This window comes from Xyrauchen texanus, chromosome 21 (assembly GCF_025860055.1).
Source record: "Xyrauchen texanus isolate HMW12.3.18 chromosome 21, RBS_HiC_50CHRs, whole genome shotgun sequence".
Taxonomy (NCBI): domain Eukaryota; kingdom Metazoa; phylum Chordata; class Actinopteri; order Cypriniformes; family Catostomidae; genus Xyrauchen; species Xyrauchen texanus.
Window position 1 is genome coordinate 17,178,672 of NC_068296.1, and position 12,943 is coordinate 17,191,614.

A 12,943-nucleotide genomic window follows, 5' to 3' on the forward strand; every position below is an offset into this window, starting at 1 on the left:
GGTGCCACCAGAGGAACAGAAATGACACACTTTACCTTACTGCAGTTCAATTTAGAAATAATTATGGTGACAGAATGAAAATGTTCCATAAAAGTATAAAAACACATGTTCGATTTTTAGGGATAATTCTTGACTTAGCTGAGCCAGAGGAGCATTTGGACGTTCTACATTTTACTTCTTTCCTGTCCAGACAGCTCCGGTATTGTTGGCCTGGGTTTCGGCTCAACCCCTCTCTGGCTGACTGTAACTGATACAAGTCATTATAATAATAACAACCTCTAAGGGGAATGCCCAAACAGCGTTTGTCAAACACTGAGCCAAAATACAATTTCTGTAATATGATTCATATGGCAGATCCTGTGTGTGGGTGTACAAGTGAGTGAGAGACAGAGAGAGAGAGAGACGGCTCAGGTCTCTATAGACTCCAGTGCTTATCTACATGGACAAGTCTCACTTACAGTAAATTGTAAAGAAAACGATCAATACTTTGCAGCACACTTCCAACAAAACATTTTTTGAATACAACGGCTATATTAGCTCTGTTCCAAAACCTTGTGAGCTGCCTCGCTGCCTGCTTCCTACAGATGACTTCCTTCTTTAAGCCCGAAGTATACTTCGGCATTGACGCAAATGCTTAGTGTCTGCGCACAGTCGAATTCTAGCCTGTCAAATTATACTTCATACAGGTAGCTGGCGCATGCACACTATGACTGTTATGAGAGACTGGATTATTCATCTTCAAGAGTTTATACCACTGATGTATATATATATATATATATATATATATATATATATATATATATATATAGTACTGGATTGCTCATGACGATATCAATGAAGCCACTGCAAAACCTGATGGCAAACTAACAAGTATTTATAGCATCCTGCTCTGATTTTTGTAAAGTCTCTTTCGGTATGGGGATAAGGACATAATGTCACCCTAAACAAGCAGATATTACAGCTTTTCCTACTGACATTACAACTTGTGGACAACTTGTCCAGCTTCCTTTGGTGATCGTTGTGGTGCACTGACTGAACACCAGAGCAGGTGAATGCTCTGACATCACGATAGCATATATCTTCTCTCTCGGAACTAATGTTATTCATAACAAGCTAACTAAATATTAAACATGACTGTCACTAGTGGGCAAAATGCAGCTGTCATATCCGCAGGTGTGTTTTCGCCTGTCAGTCATTGATGCTCTATGGCAGTTTAGGCATATTAAGATGGCTGCTTGAACACTTCCGGTGGCTTCACCTCCTGCTGGCAGTTTAACGATGTGTCAATGATACAGTTCTAAATATATATATATATCAGTGGTTTATACACATAAAATATGTCTTTGTATACCTTCAGACTCAAGTTAATTCAGGTATGTCCTGAACTCCTCAAACACATGCTCTTTTCTTTCACATCCACTGTTGTTGTTTCCACATTAGTCTCCTGTTGTTTACCAATTATGTCTTCTTCTAGCACTTCTTCATAACAGCAACTGCTCAAATATGAGTGTTGCCACCTTGTAGACACACTGATTAGAGCAAATAATTCTAGGCGCATGTGCAAAATCTGAAAAATCAGGCTGCATGTGTTCAGTGCTCGAACACTTTGCTGATGACGAAAATTACATCACGCATCCTGTATGCAGATGCCTAGAATTCCCATCTGACCAAAGCATACTTTGGGCTTAAGGTAGAATCCTATTTATAGTGGAAACTCATATGTAACCTATTTAGAATTATCTACATAGGCAGCAACTCCATGTATCAAACAAATATTGTTCTGCACAGTAGACTCGACTCACTATTGATTTTAATTGAGTTTGACATTAGCATGTTGTTCAGTTAACGGCAAGTTCCCTGTCTGTAACTCACTCGAAGTTGTGTCGATGTATCGACACTAGGGGTTCGATCTTGAGAGTCACAATCACCTTTGCTTTGTTCAGAAAAGGCCAATGAAAATTGGCAAGTGATATTTGCATGCCACTCTACGCCCCGGACATACAGGTATATAAGGAGATGGCGTGCATCACTCATTCTGATATTTTCTTCGGAGCTGAGCACATGTATGCATGTGTTCGTCCTATCACCTTGCTGTCAGCTGGATCTACAGTGCATTACAGCATTCACCCTCGAACGGACAAGTGTTTTGCTTCCCCTGGGCGCTTCAGCGACTGAGTACACAGGTGTAAAGAGAAAGAATATATTTTCAAAAAGAGTATATTTCCTTCTAAAAGAGCTTGCACAAACGGCTGTAGTCTTTTTAAAGATGTCCTTTTGCCTTTGTGCTACTGGATGGGGTCATTATCTCTCCCCACCGGATGGCCACAAAATCTGCCTCGACTGTTTGGGTAGCCAGCACGCTGAGGCAGCTTTTATAGAGGGGTCATGTTCTCATAGGGAGAACATGCTCATGTGAACGTTGCGGTCGTGGCTCTCTTCTTTCTTTGTGAAGCAGAGAGCCACCAGGCACCAAGGGGACGATTGGTTTTACTGGGGCCAGGGAGGGTGGTTTGTGGCAAGGCAGAGCAGACACCCCACCGGGAAGGTTGTCGAGCGCCTGCAAGCCCGCAAAAGTGGTCAGCAGCTGGGGCGGGCGAGTGGCCCCAAGAACCACCATACTTACCTGTTTGCCAACTTTCTTTTGACGGAGGAGAAGGGAAGGTGAGGGGCTCGCGTCCTGCTCATCGACCGGAAAGACTTTCATCACCAGGCCATCGCAAGCGCGAGGGCCGGGAGGGTTGAGTAGTGGAAAATGAACCAGGGAATGAGGAAACTGCTCTTTTGCTGACAATTTGGGTACCGGGGCCCAGAGGGCACCCGGCGATTTTAAAATACTTACCCTGTGACCCAGGGGTGCATGTGGGGCCCATGAGCTCACCTAGGTCGAGCCAGCCACTCGCCTCATCCCTGGATCACCTTTCTCAGGGCCGCTTCGAAGCCCGTCCTGGGTTCTTGGCAACCGGCTGACGGGCAGGTGGTGCCGCATTCCTGCGAGAAGGTCTTTTTCTCAGTGACCGGCACATAGGCTACGGAAGATGGAGCTCGGGACCTCGGAGGCCTGTGGGTGGCCGAGTCATACCGTGGCAGGATGTGCTTCATAGACTCCATCTGCTTCTTCACCGCCGAGAACTGATGGACGAAGTCTAAACAGTGTCACCTAAAAGCCCCCCTTGCCAGATGGGTGCATCGAGAAAGTGAGCTTTCTCGGCATCAGGCATCTCAGCGAGGTTGAGCCACAGGTGCCACTCTTGGACCACCAGTACTAGTGGACCGCTATTCACCAGATAGACATGATCACTCAGGCCAGAGCCCCCTCTAGGAGGCAGCTGTATGCTCTGAAGTGATGTCTCTTCGCAAACAAGTGTTCTTTCCATGGGGAAGATCCACAGAGATGCGCGGTTGGGTCTGTGCTGTCCTTCCTACAGGAGGGGCTGGACTCTCTCCCTCTACCCTGAAGGTGTACGTGGCTGCCATAGCAGCATATCATGATACACTGGATGGGAGGCTTTCACGACAACAGGTTCCTCAAGGGTATGAGGAGATTAAATCCTCTTAGGATGCACCTAATTCCCTCTTGGGATTTCTCTATGGTCCTACCTGCCTTAAAGAGAATCCCCTTTGAGTCCCTGGAGCAGGCCGATCTCAGCACTTTGTCTCTGAAGATGGCCCTCCTGGTGGCACTCTCTTCTATCAAGAGGGTGGGGGGCAAATGCCTGGAGTTTGGGCCAGCTCAATCTCACGTGATCTTGAGACCCCGGCCCGGTTACGTGCCCAATGTTCCCACCACTCCCTTTCGAGACTAGATGGGACCTGCAAGTGTTCCCCTCAGAGGAGGAAAACCCAGCCTTGTCATTGCAATGTCCAGTGCGTGCCCTACGCATCTATCTGGACCGCACACAGAGCTTTAAATGCTAGGAGCAGCTCTTTGTCTGCTTTGGAGGTCAGCAGAAGGCAAAAGCTGTCTCCAAACAGAGGCTGACCCATTGGATTGTAGATGCCATTTCCTTGGCTTACCAATCCCAAGACATGCTGTGCCCCTTGTGAGCCCCACAGAGCAGCGAGTTGGGCTAGACCCAATATTTTGTGAGATTTTACAACCTCTGCATAGAACCGGTTTCGACCCGAGTGTTACAGGGTAACAGCAGGTAGGCCGGGCAGCCGGTCGGGTGTATCACTTGCGCCTTTCCCCTTTCCAAGTGATAATGTGCGCTATTTGTCCACAAACAGTTCTCCGTAACTGGTGAGCACTGGATGCCTCTTTAATATCTTCAGCACTATTTGGTGGCGAACTCAGTGGAGGAGTGATACCACCAGGCCCAGTACTCGTGGTATGCCCCTTTTCAGGTGAGCCCACATAATTCCATATGTGAACTTCCCCGTCAGTGAGTCCATGTGAGGTATTCTCCACATGTTAACCTACCTCCGGTAGGATGTGGTCTCCGTAGTGCTCTCCCTCCTGGAGAGGGAAGAGTGCTTCCCCAGCAATATCCTAGCAGGTGCTCAGCGGGAAATTGCTTGATACAAAAATCAGGCAAGGCCACCACCTGTAGCCTCCTCGGGTAAGTGCCTCCTCCCATCCTTAACGGGATCAGGGAAACGCCTTACCTAAATTTGCTGGAAGGTCACGATGTGATCAAGCACTCGCTGTGGAGCACACAGCAGCTTGCCCGTGTCCGCTCCTCCATACTTCGTGACGAATTGAACTGTGATGCATTTCAATCCATAATTATTTCCAGGTGAGGAAGTTGTCATGGCCAAACTCTCAAACATTTGGTACCTCTGGAAAGCCCAGGGAGTCCTCTGATAATACCCCAAGATTTACCACTGCATGTATGGGATAAGAAAAACTTAACTAACAAATGTCCTACACAAAAATGACTTGCTGTGCCTTTAAAACCTTTAAATTACCTTTTAAAGCCTAATGTATCAAAAATGATACATAAACAAAATAAAAAAAAACATCCAAATGTTTTAATTTTTTTAACTATTTCTTTTTATAGTTAGTCTACTTGTACTAGAAACAGTTTAATGTTAAAAAAAATTGAATTATGTCAGGCTTTACAGGGTTAAAAGATCCTTTTCTGTATTTAATGAAAAAATTTAATCACCTTGTCTCTGATCTTGGATTAATTTTTTCTTGGACTTATTTTCAGTGTATAATCTGCATAAGGAGTCCTTCAAATCGAACACATTTTTGTGTCCGTCTGTACTGTTTTTAATAGTTTTTCTTTGTAAACATGTTCTAGATGGACATCTTTGACCATTAAAAGAACTTTGTCTAGCTTTTTGTAACACATATTCACATCCGGTTTGGGCAGAAATCTTCTGTAGGCAGCTAACTAGGTTTTAGAACAGAGCTACAGTATTAACTTTAGAAATGAGTAGGTCAGTGGGTTATTTAACTCTTCTGCTATTAATTGTATTGCTTGTTTTTTGCAGGTTAACGGCAACAACAACAACATATTTTAGCACTTTAGATTTCAGGGTCCTCTTATTGAAAGTCTATTACACATAAACATTTGGTTATGAACAGTTAATGTGAGAGTTGAAAGCCACAAAGCCCTCATAAAGATTGCAGAACAGCTTTATGAAGAGAGCAGCTGTAAATCAGCCTATACCTCTGTTATGTATACCTTGTCTTGTTTCACTGTTGCCCTTTGTTTACCATTTTTGTCACTTTTGTAATTCCTTAGTTTTCACTTTTGTCCCTTTTGTAGCTCCACAGTCTCCCAGTTAGCGTTCGTGTTCTCCGTTCATTGTTTTCACCTGCCCTCGTTCATTTACCATTGGTTTCTGTCTATCACCTTGTTATCTTGTTTTGAGTTCTGTTTGTTCATTGGCCCCTTTTTCCCATGTTTATGCATTTATACCCTGAATCTTTGTTCAGTCCTTGTCTATCGTTGAATGTTGTTTAGCCTGGTATGCTGTCCCTGCCCATGTTCTCTGTTTTATGTTTGTTTCCCCATTGAGGGTTTTCCTTTGTGTTTATTTGGTTGACTTCTTGAATAAAGTTATGCTGCATCTGGAGCCGCATCTCCTCGTCTGCCTTCGCTGCTCATTCGTTACAGAACGATAGACCCAAAATGGATCCAGCGGCTTTCTTCGTGGGACTGACGCGAATGGATCTAAACATCCGTGAGTTCTCCCACTATTTCTCCTGCGTGGCCGGTCACACCAGTTGGGATGACAACCTCCTGAAGACCGTTTACAGGGTTGGTGTACCTAAACACCGGTGTTATGATTTGCCGGAGATTGGAGACTACACCTGGCAGGAATATGCGAGTCTGGTCGTGGAGGAATTTGCTGCCGGGGAACCTCCTCTCTCGATCCCGGCTCTCGCCTCTGGGCTCCCTACGCCTGCCACGGTCAGCGAGCCAGCACCTACACATGCCCCGGTCTGCGAGCCAGAGCCCACGCATGTCACGGTGAGCGAGCCAGAGCCCACGCATGTCACTGTGAGCGAGCCTGAGTCCTCATCAGCCACGGTGAGCGAGCCTGAGCCCTCGACCGTCCCCGAGCCGATAGCCTCAAACCGACCGTCCGTCCCTGGGACAGTGCCTGGAGCCATGACCGTCCAAGCGCCAACGCCTCCCGAGCTTTCCAGAGCTCCACCTCCCGAGCTTTCCAGAGCTCTGCCTCCCAAGCTTTCCAGAGCTCCGCCTTCCGAGCTTTCCAGAGCTCCGCCTTCCGAGCCTCCCGAGCTTTCCAGAGCGCCGCCTTCCGAGCTTTCCAGAGTTCTGCCCTCTGAGCTTTCCAGAAGCTCCGCCTCCCGAGCTTTCCAGAGCTCCGCCTCCCGAGCTTTCCAGAGCTCCGCCTTCCAAGCCTCCCGAGCTTTCCGGAGCTCCGCCTTCCGAGCTTTCCAGAGCTCCGCCTTCCGAGCTTTCCAGAGCTCCGCCTACCGAGTCTTCCAGGGCTCCTCTCAAGCTTCCCAGAGCTCCGCCTTCCGAGCTTTCCAGAGTTCTGCCTTCCGAGCTTTCCAGAAGCTCCGCCTCCCGAGCTTTCCAGAGCTCCGCCTCCCGAGCTTTCCAGAGCTCCGCCTCTCAAGTCTCTCGAGCCTCCCAGGGCTCCTCCTCTCGAGCCTCCCAGGGCTCCTCCTCCCGAGCCTCCCAGAGCTCCTCCCGAGCTTCCCAGGGCTCCGCCTCTCGAGCCTTCTAGGGCTCCGCCCCTCAAGCCTCTCGAGCCTCCCAGGGCTCCACCCCTCAAGTCTCTCGAGTCTTTCAGGGCTCCGCCTCTCAAGCCTCTCGAGCCTCCCAGGGCTCCGCCCCTCAAGCCCCTCGAGCCTCCCAGGGCTCCGCCCCTCAAGCCCCTCGAGCCTCCCAGGGCTCCGTCCCTCAAGCATCTCGAGCCTCCCAGGGCTCCGCCCCTCAAGCCCCTCGAGCCTTCCAGGGCTCCACCTCTCGAGCCTTCCAGGGCTCTGCCTCCAGAGCCTCTCGAGTCTTCCATGGCCCTTTTCCCCGAGCCTCCTACGGCTTCGCCTCCCGAGCCTCCTACGGCTCTGCACCCAGAGACTCCAGAGCTTTCTAGGGCTCCACCTCCCGAGCCTCCTACGGCTCCGCCTCCCAGAGCCTCCCGAGCCTTCTAGGGCCCGCCTCCCGAGTCTCCTATGGCTCCGCCTCCCGAGCCTCCTACAGCTCTGCTCCCAGAGCCTCCCGAGCCTTCTAGGGCTCCGTCTCCCGAGCCTCTTTCGGCTCCGCCTCCCGAGCCTCCTATGGCTCTGCGCCCAGAGACTCCAGAGCCTTCTAGGGCTCCGCCTCTAGAGTGTCCTACGGCTCTGCCTCCTGAGCCTCCCTCAGCTCCGCCTACTGAGCCTCCTAGGCCATCGCCTCCCTCGGCTCCACCTCCTGAGCCTCCCGAGCCTCTCCCGGCTCTGCCTCCTGACCCTCCTACGGCTCCGCCTCCAGAGCCTCCTTCAGTTCCACCTCCTGAGCCTCCCCCGGCTCCGCCTCCTGAGCCTCCCTCAGCTCCACCTCCAGAGCCTCCTTCAGCTCCACCTCCTGAGACTCCCGAGCCTCTCCCGGCTCCGCCTCCTGACCCTCCTACAGCTCCGCCTCCAGAGCCTCCTTCAGTTCCACCTCCTGAGCCTCCCCCGGATCCGCCTCCAGTGGCTCCCTCAGCTCCGCCTTCTGAGCCTCCTAAGCCATCGCCTCCCTCGGCTCCACCTCCTGAGCCTCCCGAGCCTCTCCCGGCTCCGCCTCCCGAACCTCCCTCGGTTCTGCCTCCGGAGCCTCTCCCGGCTCCGCCTCCAGTGGCTCCCTCAGCTCCGCCTTCTGTGGCTCCTAAGCCATCACCTCCCTCGGCTCCGCCTCCCGGGCCTCCCTCGGCTGAACCGGTGCTTGCCCCATGGCCATCTCCTAGGCCACCAAAACCGGCCTCTGTCCGGTGGCCACCTCCCAGGTCCCCTGAGCCGGTCCTTGCCCCACGGCCATCTCCTAGGCCACCAAAACCGGCCTCTGTCCTGTGGCCACCTCCCCGGTCCCCTGAGCCGGTCTTTGCCCCACGGCCATCTCCTAGGCCACCAAAACCGTCCTCTGTCCTGTGGCCACCTCCCCGGTCGATACCTCCCTGGCCCCCTAAACCTGTCCCTTTGTGCCCCCAGGGACTGCCTAATTGGCCCCGTGGACTGTCTCATTTCCTTTTGTGCCCCCGTGGACTGTCTCATTTCCCCTCGTTGCCCCCCTTGGACTTCCTGCCTGCCCTTTGTGCCCCCTTGGACTTCCTGCCTGCCCTCTGTGCCCCTTGGACTGCCTTCTTGCTCTTGTGCCCCCCCTGGTCTGCCTGTCTGCCCCTGGTGCCATCATTTTGTTTCCTGTGGGTTTCTTGTCTTTGTTTTTTTTTTCTTTAGGATCGTCTGGGATCCGATCCTTTTGAGGGGGGGCTCTGTTATGTATACCTTGTCTTGTTTCACCGTTGCCCTTTGTTTACCATTTTTGTCCCTTTTGTAGCTCCACAGTCTCCCTGTTAGCGTTCGTGTTCGCCGTTCATTGTTTTCACCTGCCCTCATTCATTTACCATTGGTTTCTGTCTATCACCTTGTTATCTTGTTTTGAGTTCTGTTTGTTCATTGGCCCCTTTGTCCCATGTTTATGCATTTATACCCTGGTTCTTTGTTCAGTCCTTGTCTATCGTTGAATGTTGTTTAGCCTGGTATGCTGTCCCTGCCCATGTTCTCTGTTTTATGTTTGTTTCCCCATTGAGGGTTTTCCTTTGTGTTTATTCGGTTGACTTCTTGAATAAAGTTAAGCTGCATCTGGATCCGCATCTCCTCGTCTGCCTTCGCTGCTCATTCGTTACAACCTCACACCCAGTGTTGGGTGTTATGCATTACTAAATAATTATGGGATTACTCTTAATATTTTAGTAATTCAGTTACAGTTACTTCTGATGTAATTGCATTAAATATTGTATAGGCTGTATAACAATTCTATATAAAACAATAGTGAATTTAAAATAGAAATGTAATGTCTAATGTTAAAATGTATGTTTTCTAATTTAACACTGCCCCTTAATTCTTTGACCAGTTCATGAATAATGTATTTGGTTTTATATGATTTATTTGAAATAAATAAAATAACAGTTTCATGTTTATCCCTGTATTGGTCATCTGGTCGAGGTCAATAACGGTTTTAAAAAGTAACTAGTAATAAGTAATGCAATTAATTTCAGACAGAGTATTTAGTACAGTAATTTAATTACACTGTAGATTATGTAATTAGTAGTTAGTAATTAATAACTTTTTTGAGTAACACTGCTTACACCTCACACCTCTAAATGGATGCTTCCATTGAGGCTTTTTTCCTCTTATTAAGTTGTTTATGCCAGGGAAAGCGTATCGTTAATTACTGCTAACACTGCGGATGATACTGCCAAAGGTACTGCTTAATAACTTAGGTAGATTTACAGCTCTCTTGGTGATTATGTGACAAAACACACAAGGCTTAAAAAGGGAACAAATTATGGTACATTTTAGTCATTTTGGAATGACAATGGAATGGTAATGATAAAAAAAATAAGACAATTAATTATTTTTTTTTTATTATTAAAATTGAAAGTTTTAAATTTGCATTATATCTGGTGATTTCACTTCAGCATTTTTTGCATTTGGCAGATCTTAAAATAGAAAACCAAGCTCCTTAACTCTCTCATTTTCTCTTTCTCTCTTTCTTTCTTTCTCTCTCTCTCTCTCTCTCTCTCTCTCTCTCAAATTCAAATTAGCTGTATTGGCACGACCATACATAGTGTACAGTGTTGCCAAAGCACTGAGTAATAAACATATTACAAACATTAAAAAAATGTGTATATAATAATAATAATAATAATGATAATAAAATAAAATACAAATGACAAAGTAAAATACAGAGAGCAATGAGGAAGGGAGGTAAAATGTAAAATAAAATTTAAGTTTGAATAGATTATATCCCTAATATCATAAGAGGTCGGCCAATATCCCTCATATGATGACAGGAGGACACATACTGCACTGCCAGCTGAACACACACTACTTTCTCTCACATAAGTATGAGAGTTTGTCTAAATCATTTATGTCCTGGAATTCAGATAGAATTGAGCTATATTTGTAAAGTAAGTGTTTCTAATGGTCTCATATTTACTGCAGTGAGTGAGGAAGTGCAGCTCATCCTCCATGACTCCTTCAGTGCAGTCTCCCTCTCTTTTTCAAATATTAAATATTATTTTATTTCTTCTACTCAAATTCATAAAACTCCATAAGGAAGGGGGCAACTGAGGAATAGCCTCTTTTCTGTACTATCCTATAAAATAATGTGACACTTTTAAGTAATGGGGAATGACTAATGAAGAGAGAAGGGACAGAATGAAAGCACAAGCAATGATAAAGGAAATAGAGTGTGCTGAGACAGAAAAGGTGAAAAAACTAAATTTATAAATGTTTATATAATCACATACAAGTTAAATGTGTCTGCAAACACCTGATATATATATTATGTATATTCAGATCTAATGTATTGCTCTGTGACGAGAAGAATCATAGGTGAAACATCGATTAAAAGGAGGCATAATTTGGATAAGCATTTCTATTTAGAAAAAAGGTGTAAAGGCTAAAAATATTTCTGTGTAATCATGTTTTCTGGATTGTGGAGCAGAACATTATCAGAGCTTTCAGAGTGAAAATCGCATATCCACTAGAGTAGGCGTTTCTGGAAGACTGGATGAATTTAAAAGGGGTTAACAATCTATTCCAAATATGCACACATGAATAATCGTTCATGCATACATGCGCACTGAAATACTTGAAATTGTACTCATTTGCAGATAAAAATAAAAACGATATAAGCATCAAAACCACATTCGTATTCATAGCCACAGTTTCTATACCTCTAAAGATAAGGCAATACCATGAGTTTGTGTTTAAGAGCCATACGTGCTACTATGTCTTTGTCTCCATGACAACAGCGAGTTCACAGGGAGAGCGGGGCTACATGGGTCCGGAGCTTTCTGCTAACAAAGGAAGTGAAAATTCCTTGAGCACTTACCAGCATCTGTGCAAATCATGACCAAACATGCATGAAGCATGCATATTTATGTATGCTGAAACGTATACTAATTTCAATCAGAATACAATATTAGCTGCTATGAATTATCTCATGAAATGAAATATTTATTAAATATGCATGCAAATTAAAATCATCAAAATACTCAAATACCTAAACATGAAATTACATTGCTAACTATTTCAGATACGTAGTTTGATGTCACATGCTTACACTGAAAAGTGAAAATATCGGGGTGTGGGTGGTGATGGATTCTTAAAAGCCATATGTGGCATATTTACTTTTGTCCAACATGTAGAGATGAAATGATTTTGACAAGAAGGCATGTAAACACAAACATGCACACACAGAGTGATTGCACACTGAGATAAGGCTGCCAGTACTGATATGATTTCTCTTTGCTTTTGACATTTCCCATGAGAAGAAGGTAAAAGCAAGAAGGAAAGAGAAAAAGAGCAAAGGAAACAGAGAGTGTGTGTGAAGACAAGCTGCCCGAGGACAAGCGTTGAGTATTATTAATGACTGGTAGCACAGCATAGCTCTGCTCAGGAGAAATCAGCTGAGGGTGAAACTCTTCAGACAGTGACAATTACTAAACCTGCCCTCAAAGTAACTCTGATAGAAAAACATTTTTCAAACAGACTGGCAGGGAGGAAGTTAATCTCCTTTACAGAGGAGAAGAATGTCCTTTTTGTCTCACAATCTTTAAAAAATCTAAATTCGTTTGCATATTTTGCTCTAAGTTAAGACTTCCAGGCCAGATCTCCCTTTCTAGGCTTGATGCTAACTGAAGTGTTTTCCTGTCTCTTTTAACACACATGAGTGACAGTGAAGAGGAAATCGGCAACAGGTACTGGGAGCACAATAATGATGGGATTTAAAGATGAAGTCTGACTGTTTTGACACACATTTACACTCCACAAGTCTTAAAGAGCTTAATTCAAACGTAATTAAATTAGGAAGAGTGTCAACGCATGATAGAAGGGAGACTCAAGACATTTAGTCAAACCCACAGAAAAACAGCTTCATATGCAGCAAAACAAACAGATGAAGCTCAGAAAGAGATGTGGAATGCACTAAAACTTAACAAAGGAAGAGACTTCAAGTTGATTCATTATTAAACATGACACTTCCAGCACAGACAGTTATTTAAAAGCTGTTCAAATGAATTTCTCATGCAAACCCCTCTTCTAGAGAACAGCAGGAGTAGAGTATGCTGACAGCCGTTAATGCTGTTGTTAAGACACACATGTGCGCACACATTTAAACACATGCTGAGAGATGTGAACTCGACTGGGGGTAGTGCACATTTTCATCTCATGGGAGGGGAAAGGCGCTACTCGCAAGCGATACACCCAGCCAGCTGTTCCGTATTACCGAACTCTACCTGTTCGTACCTGAAAAAAAGGCTCAACCCG